This window comes from Gopherus evgoodei, chromosome 1 (assembly GCF_007399415.2).
Source record: "Gopherus evgoodei ecotype Sinaloan lineage chromosome 1, rGopEvg1_v1.p, whole genome shotgun sequence".
Taxonomy (NCBI): Eukaryota; Metazoa; Chordata; order Testudines; family Testudinidae; genus Gopherus; species Gopherus evgoodei.
In genome coordinates, this window is record NC_044322.1 from 317,333,183 (window position 1) to 317,353,242 (window position 20,060).

The 20,060-nt window shown below is 38.9% G+C and overlaps 1 protein-coding gene across 1 annotated transcript in view; it reads left to right on the forward strand.

The window, feature by feature from the left end:
* FOXP2 (forkhead box P2) overlaps positions 1 to 20,060 on the forward strand; it is a 667,025-nt gene that overhangs the window by 83,456 nt on the left and 563,509 nt on the right. Inside the window, exon 2 of the mRNA XM_030549047.1 lies at positions 414 to 556. The gene's annotated coding sequence lies outside the window, so the exon portion shown is untranslated. The remainder of the gene's footprint in view (positions 1 to 413; positions 557 to 20,060) is intronic.

Below are 20,060 nucleotides of genomic sequence, written 5' to 3' on the forward strand. Positions count from 1 at the left end.
GTAACAGAAGGTGAATATTAAGAATAGCCAGAATATTTCTTAGTGATGGGCAACTCTCAAAATAGGAGGTTGGTTTGGATGAGTAACAAAACTTAAGGTACTTATCTGAACCCTATCTAAACAATTATGAATTTCTTGGTACTGTAAAATGAGAATATATGTTTGGCTCCTGAGCAATGTTTAGCTTGTTATGAATCCTAACCGTGAAGTAGGTGACTGATTTGCATGTTTTTAGATGCTTGATGTAGGAAAATGCATAAATCAAATGGTTCACACACCCTCTGCTAAGTATACTGTATACATATATATTTTTCAGTAAATACACTGAAATGTGTTTAGAGGAAATCATTATAGTCACCTGATATAGGACCCAAAGTGACAGACTTACACTTGTCTCTATTCCTTTCCCTTAGATAACTTAAAGGCTGAGGAAACTTCATCCTTATCTGCTGGAGAAGTGAAAGACACTCCTTGGAGGAAGAGCCAGTGTAAGCAGAAAGACAAAGGCTATTCCTTCCCTCAACACAGGGAGGTGAAGAAGGGACCCCAAGGAGATGTAAGTAACTTATAATGTATCTGTGGCTCCGACTAATTCTAACGTGGTATTGTATGCTGTGCATACTACAATACTACTGAATGGTATTATTTAAAAAGTGAAATAGAGCATTGGAAAATACTATAATGGTTGCAGAAAGTTTGAAAGTATGTGCCCTTTGTGGATATGACAGTCAGCTCCAGAATATTAGTTTTTTCTCTCCTGTAAGTGGTATCATGTTTTGTTTTTGTGAAAATTGTGCACTGACCATAAAAATCAGAAGCACACTTTATAACTTTAAATCTTTGTCATTTTTTTTTTTTTTAAAAGAAGAGGCATGTTTTTGTGCTAGTACCAGCCTTGGAGATAAGATGCTGATGGGCAGTGCGAGATAAAGGAACACTTCTCTTTTTACTTTGCTGGGGGATCACTGATGCTGAAATCTTCATCTCATTCCAAGCTCTAATGTACTGCAGGGATAGTAATTTTGGTTATAGATTTCTACTGCTTTTTTATTATTTCCTGTTGAGCATTTCTCATTATGGAAAAAGAAGATTTTTTAAAAATGTTCATTCTAAATTCCAACCACAATTGGAAATATTCACAAACCAGTAGTATAGAGTACACTTTTCTGAGTGGGTGTTTGTTTTGGAGAGGTGGGAGAAGTAGAAGGAGGCAGGGCTTTGCGCACCATTTCATTTTGTGCCAATTTTATAATGGTTTTCTCCCCCTCTCCCTTCCTCTTTCATTTCATTTACCCTTTCACTGTACATTTTGCCTCTGATTTTGACTGCAATGCTAATAGCTGTCTGTAAAAGTTATGGGAGCTTAAAATATTATTCATTTTTATTTTGTAAGTGCTGATGATATGTTCAGCACATATAGCATGAAAGCCCATTGAAGTCAAGTCAAGACTTCCTTTGACTTCAATAGATTTTAGGTCAAGACAATAATTAAATTCAGAAACATAACTTAGATTTAGTTGTTAAGAATGAACACTTTTTTTTTGGGTGTGAAAGGGATGGCAAGACTAAATTATTATCCTATATGTAAAAGAGACAGAAGTAGGTAAAAATACCCTGGGCCTGATGAATTCACCCTAAAATACTTAAGGAACTAGCCAAAGCAAACTTGGAACCATTAGTGATTATCTCCAAGAACTCATGGAGAATGAGTGAGCTTCTAGAAGACTGGAGAAGGACAAATACAGTACCTGTCTTTAAAAAGGAGAACAAAGAGGACTAGGTGAATTATAGACCAGTCAGCCAAGATACTACACTTAAAATGGAAAAATCAACATAAATACAAAATGGGAATCACTGGCTGGACAGTAGTACTACAGAAAAGGATCTGGGATATGCAGGGTTGCAAACAGAATATGACCCATAATGTGATATCATTCTGGCATGTGTTAACGTAAGTGTTCTTTATAAGACACAGGAGGTAATTGTTCCCCTCTTTCGGCACCGCTAAGGCCCAGCTGGAGTACTGTGGCCTGCTTTAGGTGCCATGCTCTAAGAAAGATGTGAACAAATTGGAGAGTCTAGAGGAGAGCAACAAAAATGATAATAGGTTTAGAAAACAAGACCTATGAGGAAAGGTTAAAAGATGGGGCATGTTTAGTGTAGAGAAAAGATGACTGAAGGAGACCTGATAATAGTCTCCAAATATATTAATGGCTGTTATAAAGTGGACTGTGGTCAGTTGTTCTCCATGTCCACTGCAGGTAGGACAAAATGTTATCAGCTTAATCTGCAGCAAGGGAGATTTAGATTAGATATTAGGAAAAGTCTTGTAACTATAAGGTACTGAAGATCTGGAATAGACTTCCAAGGGAGGTGGTAGAATTCCCGTCACTGGAGGATTTTGAAGAACAGATTAGACAAACACCTCTCAGGGATAGTTGAAGCATAGTTGGTCCTGCCTCCACATGGAGGCTGGACTACAATGACGTTTTTGAGGTCCCTTCCATCTCTACTTTTCTATGATTTTATGAACAAATCATTAATAGGAGCAAGCACTCTCCTTATGAAACAAAGTGTATGACTTTTATTATGAGCAGAGCTGGTAGCAAACCTGTTGTTAAGATTCCCTTACACTTTCAACTATAAGACCCTGTTACCTATTCAGGCTGAAGTTCTCCATGTTGGATGTCTGCCTTAGGCTGAACTTTTTTTTGAAAATTTTAGCAAGAGTGGTTCTGCTGTTTCTGACAACTGTTAGGGAAAAATTCATTGTTTTGCCTTTTTAAAAAAAGTCTTTCAACTGTTTGCTTTGGAGTGGAGACTTGAAATTTGATCCTGGGTCACCACTGGATCAGGGATGTGCCTGTTTCCATTCCTGTGAAAATCCATCCTAATTTGCTTAATTATAAGCCTCTTTAAATTGCCATTTGTACATGCACAGTAGAGGCATGTTAGAGTTTGGCAGCAAGTTTTCCAAAACTTTCTTTGTGTAGTGAGGCTATTGTCATGGATTCATAGATTCTAAGGCCAGAAATGACCATTATGATTGTCTAGTCTGACCTCCTGTGGCCATAGGACTTCCACAAAATAATTCCTAGAGCATACCTGTAGGACCCTAGTCTAATTTGATACGTAAATTGGAAATTGTATAGTGAATGAGGAAGGGGAGAAAGGATGATCTTGTGGTTTAGTAATTGAGTGCCACCCTGCAGAATTGGATTCTATCTCTGTCTCTGCCACAGGCCCTCCTTGTGCTCTGAACCAAGAGTGTAAGGGGCGATGCAGTTCCTCTCCAGTTCATTCTTAGGACTGTAGGGCCCGAGTCAGAATTCTCTATGTCCACAGATACCTCCTTGTTTCTTTGTCTTCCTCAGAACCTGTTTAAATAGCATGTATTAATCACCCACATGTGGAATACACATAGGAACCAGCACTCGAAGAAGAAATGGAGGTTTCTTACCTGTAACTGGAGATTCTTCTAGATATGTGATCCATATCTGTTTTCCACTACCCACCCTCCTTCCCCTCTGCTTCATGTCCTTATGATTCATAGTTAGAGAGGAATTGGAGAGCTGTCAGTCTGCACTTCCCTTGGTACCCTATTTCAGAGCATGAGTAGGGCAAGTATGCAGGTGCAGACCAAAGGACATTGCTTTCTGGAAATCTTCTGTCTCAGCTACCTGGTGCACATGCATACCCACATGTGGAATATGCATAAGGACCATGCATCTCAAAGAGCCTCCAGTTACAGGTAAGGGACTTCCTGTCACACCGCTTGGTATCACTGTGGGTTCCACTTCAGGGCAGGCTGTTTAATAATATTGAAGTTAACCCAATGCCAGCTATGGCTGTAATGCTAAGGCATTACACCAGCTAATCGCATTGCTGATTAATTCCCGAGGCTTTTGCTGTCTCAGTATAAAGTTTAAACAGTCCCCTGGGAAATCCCAGTCCCACTTGGCACCAAGTAAGTGGACCCCTTTGATATTGGGCTCTTTTCACTGTAATGTCACAAAGTCCATGTTCCTTTGTTCGAAAATGGCCAGACACATGGCCCAGATCAATTTCTTGTTACATCTCCCTCCTGTTTCCAATAAGACAATGGTCAATCTGATCCTATAATAATCTTATGTAGGCTTTATTAATTAAAAGATAATGAAGCAGGCGATATTTGCACAATACTAAGAGTAATAAAGACAGAAAGACAAAGACATAAACTTCAGTTACTATGTTATAAAACTTCTGTTCAACATAACAGAGTCTTATAGGTTCAGCTTCTCAGGCTTATAGGTTCAGCTTATCAGGCTAGGGGTCTTTTACCTGGCAGACAAAGTCCTTGCCTCTTAAGGTCCAATGTGATTAAGAAGAACCTTGTTTCCTTCCACTCGGCAGCTTTTATCTGAAAATCCTGAAAAGTTTGACCCTAGGGCTCACAGATGCAAAGATGATAGTCAAGGATCCAGGAGGTAATTCTTTGGTGAAGTCCACCTTTGTGACTTATCCATGGGATGGAAGCTTCCCCTTTTCCATTGTCCTGTAAACTGATTTTTACCTGCTGTACTGAGAATCAAGGCATTTCCTGTGGACATGTTGCTTTTTAATGGGTATTAATGGATATAGCCCTTCTTGTGGGTGAGCCTGAGCAATGATTAATGGCTCTTGTTATCAAGGGGTCTGTCCCAGCCATGTGAGATTTATGTAACGTAAGTATACAGATATTATTCTTAACATGAGATATACAGAGATTAGCATGAGTATTAGTCATCTGTTCACCAGCATTTAGGAAAGTCTAAACACTACATATTTTATTGCAATTTTAACAACTTAATTTTAATAATATTGTGCCAGCATTAAGGCCGACAAACTCTTCGTTGATACATATGCCTAGAGCAGGGATTGGCAACCTTCGGCCTGTGGCACACAACAGGGTTTGTTTACCTGCCGTGTCCGCAGGTTTGGCCAAGCGTGGCTCTCACTGGCCACGGTTCACCGTTCCAGGCCAATGGGGGCTGTGAGAAGCCATGGTCAGAAGCCCATGCTGCTTCCTGCGGCCCTCATTGGCCTGGAACGGTGAACTGCGGCCAGTGGGAGCCGTGATCGGATGTGGAAGGTAAACAAACTGGCCCAGCCTTCCAGGAGGCTTACCCTGGTGAGCCGCAGGCCAAAGGTTGCCGATCCGGGGCATAGAGTTTGCCTAAGCCTCCAGTGCCACACCTTAATTTTCTAGGTGCCCATCATGAGACACTTGGAGCCTTATTTGTGGAAGTGCTGTTTCAGTTGGAGCTGGGCATTAAACATGTATAGATAAGTGCCATGAAATGCCAAGGATTCTGAAATATCAGGCTGTAGTCTCAAGCTGGGTCCCAAAATTAGTAGATGTTTCTGACAATTTTGGCCTTAATTTTGGCCTAACTTAGACGGTTTTAAAATTGGAATTTGAAAACTATACTCTGTCCCATCTGTCAAATGGTGATAATGATACCATTTCTTGCAGGGTGTTGAGAAGATTAATTCATTAATGTTTGTGAAGGATTTGAGTACTATGGTAAGGAGAGCCATAAAAACCCATAAGGAAATGAATATTTCTCTCAATGCAGGGTGTGGATGCTGTGTAATAATTAAGACAAGGGGCCACACATTTGATGATGAGGATAAAAAGAAATATTGAATAGCTACTCATTCAGTGAGCACCATCCATCCTAGGCACCGAATGAGAAAGAGATTTTATGGAAAAATAGTGTGCGATCATTTAAAGACAACTTATGCACATGGGCGCTGAGTTCTGGTAGCATGGGCATTTCATAACTTTTGAGAACTTGACTTTGCAACCTTAATATTTTTGTAAAATGCAATTGTATGTAGGATGTTATAGTACTTTGGCAGCTCTTTGGGAGATGTCTTGATGCCAGGTAACAAGGCTACTGTATTAATTAAGAAGTAATAATAGCAGTGTATTACTGCACTAATATATGATGATGGCCAAAATTTTCTAATGGGTGCTTACGGGAACTTCAGGTACTTTTCACTTTTGAAAATCAGGTCACTTATCTGAGTATCTTAAATATGGACTTAGGAGCCTTAATTTAAGCACTGAATTTTGAAAATTTTGTACAGCATGTGTCCAGTTTGAGTGACAGATCATAGTCCGGTATTGCATGCAGGATCTGGTCTAATACCCATTGAATTCAGTGGGAAACCTTTCTTTGAGTTGAATAGATATTGAATTGGCTCCATGTAGAGAAAATGATTCTAGAACATTTGCCAATTAAATGGCCTTATTGAGTCCTCTTTCATTGAAACACAGGGCCTCTTTGTGAATTGTGAGGTGTTCACTCGTGAGGTGCTCATTTTTAGTCCCTTCTGTTTTCAGATACCTTAACAAGGCCTCTTTCAACCCAATGACTGAGAGTTTACTATGTAAGGTAGGGATATCCTATTTAAATTGCTTTTGACATAGATGTCCTTCTATGAGCCTGTGTGGTAATATAAAGTTATGCTGTTAGGGACTCCACATTATATATCCCCTGCTCTTTTTGAAAAGTGCTTTGGGATTTTTAAATTCCTTTGGGGCAGTGGATCTGGATTTTAGGTTCTCCGGGTATTCAGCTTCACCATTTCTTCCATCTATCACTCTAGTTTATCTTTAGGGTATAAAGCCAAGTCATGGTGTGGGACTTGAATATGTGACCTATCTCAGAGGCAAAAATGTTACCATTGTCATTGACACAGACAATAAAATTTCTCTCCTTTGAGTGAATAAACAGAATTCTTTTTGGAATTGATAATTTATTTCCTCGTCTATGTGTGCTGATGGTAATGCATTTTCCATGTTGAAGAAATATTTAATGTTAATCATCAACAAAGTGTCCTTTCAAGTAGCATTTTAACATTAGTAATGAAGTGAATATTGGTATGAAATGTACTAATTTTGTTTTTTTCTCCCTGTATGTTTGAGCTTTACAGGTTGAAAAATGGAAATACTTCAATTTGTTTTTCTTCATACTATATTTTTTTTATAAGAAGGAAGAGGAAATGAATGAGTAAGAAAAATATACCTTTATTTCAAAGTAGATTTTACCTTTTTTTTTTTTGTCCAATATTGTAGAGCGCAAAAGACGTCACATTAAAAAAATTCTGCTGCTGGTAGCATACTTTTACAAAAATTATTTTTGGGCTCCATATTTAAATGGATGTGACTAGACTGCAGGTTTTCAGATTATTTGAAAATAAATAAAGAGCAGTTTGACACTTTATTGGGTAATTATTATATAGTGCTTAACATTAAATCAGTGTTTACTAACCATTACAATTATCATCCAATGTTAGATTTTTCCTATAATTAAAATGTTGGCAAATGTTGCCATTTTAATAGCAACTACTGTATTTAACTTACGATGATAGCACAGAGATTTCATTGTTCCGCTCTCCTGCTAGTTTTAGTTTATGTAATTCTGTGTTGTGTGATCATAATAGGTCTATAAAAGGCTAGATGAAATGTGTATTAAGCAATTTTTTGCATAGGGGTTGTATATGTATATGACACAATTGATGTATTAATTTTGTAATTAGATATCTTTTACTTTATAATTTGCCTGTTTTCATTTATTAACATTTATCAATTTGGACAGCTGGATTTACTCTTATGTTGTATTTCTCCATGTAAACGGGCTAATCAGAACGTGTGTGTACTATTTTGAGTTTTTCACTTGGAACACTACTCTTCTGTTCCTTTTTTTCCTAGGCTTTTAATGCACACATCTTCCCTTTGCTATAGTTCGCCATATTTACTGGTATCACTAAAACAACAAGATGCTAATGCAAAGCAAAGCCACAATGAATTTTTGATTTCAGGAATCTTTGTCCAACCTGAAGTAAAGATTCATCATCAAAGGAATATTTGGTATTGTTCATTCTCACCTACTCCAAAGCAAAGTCAGCCTGTGGGCTATCCTCAAATGAGGGAAATGCCCCGATATTAATAATTCCTAGACAAGTATTTCCTTTTTATTAGCATGCCCTTTGGCACAATAATGCCTATTAATACTTGGATCTTAGAAGTGGTGAACCATGCGCTGTAAACATGGTAATAACATTTCCCCAGAAACAAAGTTGTGATCATCATCTCAAAGCTTTTTGGCTCAGATCCCCGCCTGGGATAAATAAATGCAGATCCACTGAAGCTGGCCCTCTATTTAAAATTGAGTTATTTGATTTTATAGGCTTCCTCCCCCCACACACATTTGGAGAACTTTGAGTTGATATATAGGGTTGTTTTTTCCCCTCCACTGGTTTAAGGATCCTCAGCTTTGAAAGGCACCCTCTGTGCTATCACAGCCTATCAGAGAGAGCCTAGGTTTGAAAACTGTAAAACTCCAGTTCAGCCAAACTGCTTCTGAATAGTGTGTGATGGGTTAGTGTATATACACGTCTGTATCAAATTTCTCTTTTGTTAAAGTGTTGGCCAATGCATATGTTACACTATCTCTCTTTCTTTCTCTCCCTTCCACCCACATTAATAACCATTATTAGTAACATGCACCATTGTATTATGCTTATTTTTGGTCACTTATTCTAAATATCCCATAATATCTTGTAACAGTACAACTCAGTATTTGGCAAAGGCAGATAGGAAAACAGTCAAAAGCAAGTTATGTAAGTACAGGTAGGGTGTGCCTTCATGGCCCAACTAGTTTTTAGAATGCTATGCTTGAAAACAGAGACACCATAATACCCGAAAAACAGAGTGATTGGGAAATTTTAGTCTTGATTGACATATACAGTGCCTTTTATTTGTAAAGAGGTCTAGTATCAGTACAAGTGGTTTTGGGGGGTGTATTTTGGACCACACCTTCTGTGTAAGGTGAACTGAAAGTGCTGCGAGAACCCGCTTCCTAGAAGGATTGGTGATGCCTTAACTCTTTCTTTCCTGTACCATACTGTTCTGTCTATAGATAATACATTGTCTGAGTGGGGCTATTTGGTCTCTTGAACATTTTTAATATGGAACGGCAAGTGTAGTCAAAATCAATTGGCTATACATTTTAATCCATAAATGCCTTTTTGAGTGTAAACCGCTCTGTGCCTTCACTGTTGTCTTTTTAGCTCCAGTGTGGACTGAGATTCCAGTGTGTGTTAGCTGAGGACTAGCCATGCAAAACAATCAAGCACTGATAATCTGCGAGTCTCCCATTCAAATGGAAGCCCCTTAAGACGATGAGTTATTTGTTGCCCAAGGGACCAGTTCATCCAAGATAGATATGTAAGTAACCAAGCAATTGATCACCTGATGAGAAACTTCAAGCCACAGAGGAGAGTCATCTCATGAGGGTGGTTGGGACTCGAACTTTATAAAAGGAGGGCCATCTTACTGGCCATGTCCAGAGAGACCAGACCAGACCAGGATCAGAAGGCAAAGTTGGGCAGGAGAAGGAGGAGAGGAGGGTCCTGTGACCTTGAAAGCATAGGTGCTGGAACCAGGGATGTTGGGGGTGCTGCAGCACCCCCTGGCTTGAAGTGATTTCCATTATATATATGGGTTACAGTTTGGTTCAGTGGCTCTCAGTACCCCCACTATACACATTGTTCCTTCACCCCTTGCTGAAAGCACATTGACCAAAACCCAAAGGGCTTTGAGTTGAAAGGAAACTGAAGCAGGGATTTGCATGTAGTATTTTGTTGTTTTTCCTTGTATCTGATTATCTCTTTTTCTTTATCTGTGAGTAAAGTGTGATAGGGTTAGAAATTCCTTTGCGAAGTCTGTATTGCCCTGGCTTTCATTGTCACATAGTCCCCAAAGGGAGAAACACTAATTTTGAAGTTCCAGAGATTGGGTGGACTTGTGGCAACAGCCAGTGGGGAGGGTTGCGGGAGCTGGCATTAGTTTCAGAGTCTAGGCAATTGGACTATGAAGCTTTATTTCTCAGGGATATATGTACAATACTATACATATACAATGATGGAGTCTAAATTAGCTGTTACCACTCAAGAAAGAGATCTTGGAGTCATTGTGGATAGTTCTCTGAAATCATCCACTGAATGTGCAGCGGCAGTCAAACAAGTGAACAGAATGTTGGGAATCATCAAGAAAGGGATAGATAATAAGACAGAAAATATCATATTGCCTCTATATAAATCCATGGTATGCCCACACCTTGAATACTGCCTGCCAGAGGGTGTTCTGAAGGCCAATACTATAATGGGGCTCAAAAGGGAGCTAGATAGATTCATGGAAGATAGGTCCATCAATGGCTATTAGCCAGGATGGGCAGGAATGGTGTCCCTAGCTTCTGTTTGCCAGACGCTGGGATTGGGTGGCAGGGCATGGATCACTTGATGATAACTTGTCTGTTCATTCCCTCTGGGCCACCTTCCATTGACAACTGTCAGAGGACAGGATACTGGGCTTGATGGATCTTTGGTCTGACCCAGTATGGCTTTCTTATGTAGAGAGGGATCTGAGGCAGGATTTATGCCTAGATGCCCAGAACCAGAGACAGTGCTTAGTCTGTGCTCAGACCCATCAAGCCAAGAGCATGTGGGGCCTTGGATCTACCCACACGTACAGAAACCTGCTCAGTGTCCACCAGGGGAACCTCATTCAGGACTGTAACGAGGGGCTGCTCTGTTTTTTGCTGCTCCAAGCAAGGCAGTCTGGCAGCCTTCGGTGGCATCCCTGCAGGTAGTGCGCTGGGCCCGCGGACTTAATGGTGGTTCTGTGGGTGATCTACCGGTCCCACACCTTTGGCCTACCCGCTGCCGAAGCCGCCAGACCTGCGCACTTCCCTCAAGCATGCCACCGAATGCTGCCTGACTGCTGCTCTTGCACTTGCTGCGCTGGTGCCTGGAGCTGCCCCTGATTGTAACACAATGAATACGGCAGATGTAACTGAGCAGAGATTGCAATATCAGTAGATTCCTTATGTATGATAAAAATTGCAGGTGAGGAAACTAATTTATTATATATTGAAGCAGTTCCCATCTCTCTGAGTAACAAAGTTTCCAGAGCACTGTCAACTTGACTCAAAATTTGAAGTCAAATTTCTGTCTGGGCAGAAAGTGAAAGATGTTTTGCCCGTTGTCCCAAGTAATAAGAGGCTATTTTACAGAGGCTGACAGTGTCTCAAATACTAGATACTTTACTCATAAAATTATGCATATACTCATTTATAATCCTTGTTTCTAAGTATAATTCTTACAGGGAAGGGAAGAGACAAGACATATGACAAGGGAAAACTACTTATCAGTAATTTGCTTTGTTATAGTCTCCTCTTTCTCATCCTACTTAAAGTGGGTGATTGGCAGTCCAGATTGGGTTGGGAGACTGACAGTCTTCCTTCCTTTCTGCTTCCTGATAGGTGGAATCACGCTTGTGTAATGTGAGATAATTTTCCTTCAAATGGAGAAGAGAAGGAGAGCATGGCAAACTGAATTATTGGTAAATATTTTTTCTTGCCTGGATGGGATAAGATAAAGAGGCACCTTTTAGAAGATTGGATGTCAGGGCACTTCACAAAAGTTATCATTTTATAGACTGATATCATGCTACGTTTCATTGTAGGGACCCAGCATTGAGCCAGTTAGGAGCTGGAATATGGTATGGAACATGCATTTTATAACTGAATGGAGTAGTCTTCATATATCAGTAAACCTTTTGTAGGATTACTGTCTGTTGATAAACAGCTGTTATGCTCCAGAGGAAGAAATCTTTGAATAGTAGTGAAGGGATTTTTTTGTGGGGGATCCTTTTGAGGCATAAGGTGCTGCATATCTAATAATAGTATGTTGCACTTCATTAGAGGATTTCAAAGTACTTTATAAACATTAATGAATTAAGTATCACAACTTAATGAAGTATGGAGTGCCACTAAAACTGCTTAAATCATTAGCTGTGTTGCAGCAGAGGAATGAAATCTCCTTTGCAGTATTTTATGTCATTTGTCTGTGCTAGATGTGAAGAAATCAAAGCACAGAGAAATTAGGGGACTTGGTGAAACACTGACTGCAGAACCTAGGGGACTGATCCAACTCTTGTCAAAGTCAATGGAAAGCCATTAATTTCAATGGTAGCTGGATCACACCTCTAGGTATCTTGATTCCTAGTCTCATCCGTTAGCCATAGTATCTCTCTCCGTTAACCGTGCAGAGAAGATGGCCAGTACTAGAGCTCTCAAGGGCCTGATTTCCTCTCTAATAAGAAAATAGTACTGCTGAGTACTTTCAATAAAAGGAAGTTAATTCTAAATATCCAGATTAATTTTCATGTATCACTCACCACTGTAGAATTTGAAATACGATATAATTTTATGGACAATAACACAAGTTGTTATTTTGCTAATGTAATGCATTTGGTAGATATATATAGCACAGTAGTCTCATATTGTTTTGGATATGCTATTATGCATATACATTGGACTAAACATCTTATTTGTGTGGGGGAATCAATTCTTAAATTCATTTTGCTTGGCATAATGGGTTACAAGTAAACACAAGCAGCTCTTCAGGGAGAGCTATTTACAAAAGATGGCAGTTTCACTAATACCGTGGTTAAGAAGTGTAAGAGCAGAAGCCATCTGTTTTGTGGAAGCCTAAACTAATTAAATAGTTATCCCCAACAATGCTATTTAGGGCTTCTTAAATGTTCCTATATAGAAAAAATAGATGGGCTTGATGAGGGAACTGTAAAAAAGGGCCTAGTTTCTGTTAACACTGTAGTATTGCTGCCTTTTAAAGTCTCTCTATACTAAGTTGTCTTAAATAACCACCATACCATTTAAAAGAGTTATCAGTAATAATTACAAAATGTTCTTAAACATTGTTACTGTTCTAGATCTCATACTAAGTAAAGTCTTTTGTAGTGAGATCAAGAAATTGTTTCTCTCTCTTCTTTCTCTATATTAACAAATGCAAATGTGTGGGTTCTCAGCTGACATAATTTTGGCTAAAATCTTTAGTTTTAAATAGAAACTGAGTATGGTTATGCTAATAGAGCCTCATTTGTAATTTAAACTGCAGCTGTTAACATTCAATAATGGAGCCATACATCAAGGAGTTTTCTTCAAAAACAGAAAAATATTAATTCTTCACCCTCAGATCTGCAAATCCAGATTGATGGGATTTCAGCTCTTCATCTTTTAGTGACAAGCAGTAGCATCAGTGGAATAAAACTACATTTTGATCCCCTTCCTCTCCACCTCCTTTCCCCAATTTTACTCTGACTAAAAAAGAAAGACTATTTTAGCTGATTTTCTTGTGCAGAAGGAAGAGCTGTGCTATCACCAGGTCTTTTAGGGATGACAACTGCTTCAGTGGAAGAGTTAAATGATGCTCTGATTTCCGAGTTCCATCTACTGCCTTCGTTTATGCTGGATATGATGGAAGTGATTTCTGAGGTCTTTTTTAAGGGCAGAACCCCGTCACAGAACTGGGCGACACTCCAGCCATCCATTGTGAAGATGAGTAGTTTTATTATCCAGTAACAGAAGCAGAGGACTCTGAACAGATTCTTCCAGATTTTTTTCCATTTTTAATTGATATTTTTACAACCAGGAGATTTGAAACAATTCATTACATACATATCTTAGTAGGTTAATCTTGCTAAGCATCCCAGACATGCGTACATTAATGTAAAGTCCTACAAAATTGAAGAAGAAGAAGATGCCTCCAGGTATTTTAAAGTTGAGAACCTACTGTGTCTTTGTAAGAATTTGGCTTGAGGCCCTACAGCTAAATTCTCCAGTTCTTAAACTGTCCTTATGCGAATGGCTCCTAATAGCTGAGGAGGAACAGTCTGATAAGGCTCCATCCCTCCATCTGGTTGAAAATGTCTGATAAGATCCAGACACGAAATTTGCTCCATTTGATTATATAGAAAGCTATAAAAATAAGCAGCATCAGTAAGCAAAAATATGTTCTGTAGTGAAGAAGAGCCCAAGGGTATTATCCTGGTCCAGTAATATAGTATTACCATTTTTGGTCCAAGCAATTAGATTATATTTGAGATGTGGTTGGTTATTTCCAGTAAGAAGAGGAATTGATGATTGAAGTAGCCATTTCTTTTATGCAATCCTGTTGTATTTAGAAAGAATGTACACAAAGTCCTGTTTCACTGAACACAATAGAATCAAACAGAAAGCAGTTTCCTTTGCTAATTCCAAGCCTGATTTTTCCAGCCAGCACTCTGTTCCAAAAGTGCTCTCTCTTTGTTTTCTCCCAGGGCCACACTTTCAGGATTTATCTTATATCATCATTTTCTGCTCCTCTCTGCCTCATTCCTGACTGCATCTGACACACAGACACAGACAGCTCCATCAATTAATCCCCAACCCCTGTGTTTATCAGTCTAGGCTTTGGGCAGTGGCTTCCATTGTTTCAACAATCACTGAACAAATGGGCATTTAATTGTTTCTTCATTTAGTTTGAGTGGAAGGCAGCTAGCATGCCATCAACTTCAGTGAGGTTTGAGACTGCCCGTAGATCAAAGACATGCTTGCTGGGAGCCATCCAAACTCCAGTGTAAGAATAGTTTTAGTTAGAGGACTTTGTTTTTGAAACCTGGCTTTTAAGCTATATAGCCAGGAGAGAAATCTGCTCCCTTTTCGTAACAAAAGTTTCAGGTCTGGCATTCAGATTTTTTTCCCTGTAGAATTCATGATCCAGCCAAGGATCCACTTTGCTTCTTACATGCGAAAAACCTGATATCTTCAAGAATTACTCTGTGGTTATGACCATGGGTGGCCAAGTTTAGTATAATGAGTTTTAATACTTTGACCTTTCAAAGGGCTCTTCCATTAGCCCGCACCACTTCCCGCAGCCCCCATTGCTCTGGAATGGCGAACCACGGCCAGTGGGAGCTGCGATTGGCCAAACCTGCGGATGCTGCATGTAAACAAACTGTCCCAGCCTGCCAGGGGCTTACCCAAAGGTTGCCAATCCCTGTAATAGGGCTTAATCCTAAATCATTGCCAACAATGCTTACTACTTCCAATAATTCCGTTAAACAAGAGAACTCCTATGTTTAACTCAAAACTGTATGCAGGATCAGGATCTTAGTTTGCATTTTCTGAGTTGAATCTCGTTTGTTTTCTTCCATGTTTCTAATTATACTATGTCCATTGATAGTAATTCTCTGTACTGACTGGTGTTTGCCAGTGAAACTCTGCCTAATGCTGATTCCTGTAGTGCTCCACTAGTTACTTCTCCACGACTTGATGCATTGTCATTTAATCATAACTCTTTTCTTATGGCTTTTCTTATGGCTTTTCTTATGGCTTATGTGTCACTGTTTATATTTCCCAGTGTGGCCTGGGGTAAGTCACTGAAGCTTTCTGCCTTGTTTTCTCCATCTTTAAAACAAGGTTAGTAGATAAATATCTCATTGGAGTGCCTTGGATTAACTAGATAATATTTGTAAAGTGCCAAAGATGACATGGAAAATGGTAATTGTTAATACAATTGGTGGAGTAGCAAAGAGCCAAAATTTGGTTCATAGTAGTTTGCTATTTTATATTCAAGAATACGTTGTTCTAAGAATTCTTTGCATTTGTGTTTTTTGACCAGATGGTTAAGAGGTAAGCAAGGAGATAGTATGTAAAAAAGACAGAAGAGGGGAGGATAAGCTATGGTACTATGAGACGCATCCAGTGACTACTTGAACTAAAATATCCATTAGTGGTCAAACATTCATTAGCGATCAGTACTATCAGGCCAGCCACTAGAGGGTGAGGTAATCTAACACTTGAACACTGATTCATTCAGTTGAGAAGGCAAAGGTACACACAATCAGGATGAAAAACTGAACTGGGAGTAGGGTGAAAAACTGAACTGGGAGTAGCTTAACTAGTAAGTTGGGTATAGAGAAAATTGGGCACTTTCATATGCAATAGTGCTATAGTTATTGGATGTTGTAATACATACATTGTCAGGCTCTCTTGCTGTTAGTACATAAATTTTCAGGGCTTGATATTTATTTATTCATTAATACATTGAGCACTTATTGACATAGTATGTAGGTGTCTGTGATGGGGTGTTCACCCCACACCGGGAAGGAAGGGGTTAAAGCACCCTAGAAAGGCTGTGTAGGGAACAGGCAATTGGAAAGAGGCTTCACAAAGCAGCCAATCGGGGCCCAGCAGGCTTACATAAAAGGAGTGACAGTGTCTCTAGGGAGCCCAGGGAGAGAGGACTTTCATGTTCTGTTCCTAGATGCAAACGAGATAGATCACTCAAACCATTAGGTTGCCCCATATTCTATAAATACGTCTCTATAGATGAGAATGGATACTTGCAGTGATTGGTATACAGTAGTTAAGGTTGCACAACTGTTTACATTTTGTCACCTGATATTCACATGCTCATAAGTTATTGTAAAATGTCTTTTGTGCTGCACATTTTGTATTTATCTGCCTAAGGTGCATATTATCTCTAAAGTTTGAACAACATAGTATCAGGTATTTTAGAAAACTCACTTGTTCTGCCTCTTTTAAAAAATATTGCTACATTTGCTTTTATACATAACACAGTTGGTTATGAATAAACTTATCATAAATATAATAATTGAGAATGACCACAAATCTGTGGAGGGAAAAAAAAAGATAGATGAAAACTGATGAACAATTGAATAGTAACTATAGCATTTCCATATTTTAAAACAGTTCAGGTTGTTCATATTTGAACTGTGCCATACATGTGTGCAGTTTTTAAAAGTGCAGCTATTAAATCCATTGTTTTCAGTATATGTCCCTAGGCACCAGTCAGTCCTAAAGACTTAAAATACCATACTCTCTTATAAATGGACAGCATATTCAATAATTAGTTATTCTGCTTGTAGTATTTGGGGTCAGATTTTCACCTGGCACTCATTTTTGCAGACACTAAATAATTTTATCATCACAATGGTTTTATGGATGCAAATAATAATTATATATCTTGCTGCCTGATTTGTGAATAAAAACAGACAAAATTGTGCCTGCAGTAACAGACAGTATCTGTAAAAATTAGTCTCCAAATGTTGGTTTAAAGGTTGTGTCCTTTTGAAGGATTTGAAGCAGTTTAGGTGCTTATGTCACTCTAGGGAGTTTGAGTGGTGTAAGGTTTCAAGGCAGGCTAAGTATTCCAGGAAGTTTAAGAGCTTATGGCATCGTAAATATTTAAGATGATTTAAAAGGTTATGTCCTCTTCAGTATTTGAGTTGGATTAAGTGCTTATATTGCCTTAAGGACTTTTCATTTTTTTCCTTAAAAATAACCTAGGAAATTAAATGCAAAAAACTGTGCTAATGCAACATGTAAGTTGCTAAGTTAATAAATGCAGATTCCAACAGCAATATTAACTTGGTCCTGTTGCTCATAAAGTACAGGAGAACAATTATTCCTCTTGTCAGACAACAGGAGAGTGCCTAGGTGAAAGCAAAGGTACATCACCCAAGTGAGCTGGGAAGGAAAGCTGGAAGGGGAATGCTTTGTACCTTTGAAAGAGAGTGAACCATGAAATGGCTCTTGCCTCATCTTTTGAGTAACTTTCCTCAACTACTGTAGAGAAGCTGTGGTGTTCTTGTGTGAATGCTGGCCTACACAAAGGCATTTATGTTTAGCAGCACCAGCTATGGTTTCACACCAAGTGGGTGACCTATATTCTGAGTATAGGCTTTTATTTAGGTGCTTAAAGATGTATTTAGGAGCCTAACTTTAGACACCTAGGTTTGAAAATGTGGGATTTACTTTTTCTGTTGGTGATAGAAATTTGTTAAGAAGATGGGGCGAGGAGATAGCTCAGTGGTTTGAGCATTGGCCTGCTAAACCCAGGGTTGTGAGTCAATCCTTGAGTGGGCCATTTAGGGATTTGGGGATTGGTCCTGCTTTGAGCAAGGGGTTGGACTACATGATCTCCTGAGATCCCTTCCAACCCTAATATCTATGATTAAAATGGCTGAGCTGGGTCAAACCAAAGGTGCATCTAGAGCGGTCTTTCAACAGTGGCCAGTACCAGATGCTTCAGAGGGAATGAACAGAACAGGGCAGTTATTGAGTGATCCATTCCATCATCTGCTTCTAGCAGTCAGGAGTTTAGGGACACCCAGAGAATAGGGTTGCATCCCTGACCACCTTGGCTAATAACCACTGATGAACCTATCCTCCAGGAACTTATCTAATTATTTTCAAACCCAGTTATATGTTTGGCCTTTACATCATCCTTTTCCAACTAGTTTCAGAGGTTGATTGTGCATTTTATGAACATGTACTTCCTTATTTTAGTTTTAAACCTGCTGCATATTAATTTCATTGGGTGATTCCTGGTTCTTGTATTTACGTGAAGAGGGAAATAACACTTCCTTATTCCCTTTCTACACGATATTTAGGATTTTATAGATCTCTGTCATATCCCCTCCTTAGTCATCTCTTTACTAAAATGAACAGTCCCAGTCTTATTAATCTCTTCTCATATGGAAGTTGCATACTAATAATAATTTTTGTTGTCCATCTCTGTACCTTTTCCAATTCTAATGTATCTGTTTTGAGATGGGGCTACCAGAATTGCACACAGTAATCAAAACCATGGATTTTTATAGTGTCATTATGATGTTTTCTGTTTTATTATCTTATCCTTTTCCTAATGGTTTCTTTTAATTCTGTTAGTTTTTTGGACTGCCGCTGCACATTGAGCAAATGTTTTCACAGAACTACACACGACTCCAAGATCTTTCTTGAGTTGTAACGGCTAATATATTTTGTATTATGTGTGTATAGTAGGGATTATTTTTTCCAGTGTGCACTTTGTACTTCTCAACCTTGAATCTCATCTGCCATTTTGTTACCCAGTCTAGTGAGATCCCATTGTAACTGTTCACAGTGAACTTTGGACTTGGTAGTTTTGTATCAGCTGCACATAGTGCCATCTCACTGTTTGACCCCTTTTCCAGATCGTTTGTGAATATTTTGAACAGCACAGGTCCTTGTACAGATCTTTGGGGAACCCCAGTATTTATCTGTCTCCCTTGTGAAAACTGACCATCTAATCCTACCCTCCGTTTCCTATCTTTTAACCAGTTACCTATTCATGAGAGGACCTTCCCTCTTATCCCATGATTGTGTACTTTGCTTGAGAGCCTTTTGATGTGGGACTGAGTTAAAGGCTTTCAGAAAGTCCAGATACACTATATCCACTGGATCACCCTTGTCCACATGCTTGTTGACACCCTTGTTGACATGATTTCCCTATACAAAAGTTATGTTGACTCTTCCCCCAACAGATTGTGTTCATCTATGTGTCTGATAATTCTATTCTTTACTATAGTTGCAAGCAATTTACCTGATACTGAAGATAGGCTTATTGGCCTGTAATTGCAGGATTGCCTTTGGAGACTTTTTGAAAAACTTGGTGTCACATTAGCTATCTTCTAGTTGTCTGGTGCAGATGCTGATTTAAGCGATAAGTTACATACCACACTTAGTAGTTCTGCAGTTTCATAGTTGAGTTCCTTCTGAGCTCTTGAGTGAATACCATCTGTTCCCAGTGACTTAATACAGTTTAATTTATTAATTTGTTCCCAACCCCCCTTTTTGTCACCACATCTGGGGTGGTTCCTCAGATTTGTCACTTGAAAAGAAAGGCTCAGGTATGGGAATCACCCCTACATCCACTGCAGTGAAGAACAATGCAAATACTTCATTTAGTTTCTCTGCAATGGTCTTGTCTTCAGTGGGTCCACAATTGTTTGTGGCTTCCTGCTTCTGGTGTGCTGGGAAAAAAAAGTAAGTTTTTGTGACTTTTGCTAATTTCTCTTCATTAGTATCTAGATGGAATTTTTCTAATTTGCTTATGAGTATTTCATGTGGGATATTGTCGACAGCCTTACTAAAATCAAAATACATCAAATTTACTGCTTCCCCCTATCCAGAAGGCCATTAATTCTGTCAAAGATCCATTTATAGTCTATTATTGAGAATCTGTTCTCCAGCAATCAACATTTTGGGTGTGTTTTGTAGCTATGTAACTGAGGAAAACCAAATACAATTTCAAAAAGGAGAGTAATATGTTTTCTCAGCACAGTGAAAGAGTATTTCCTA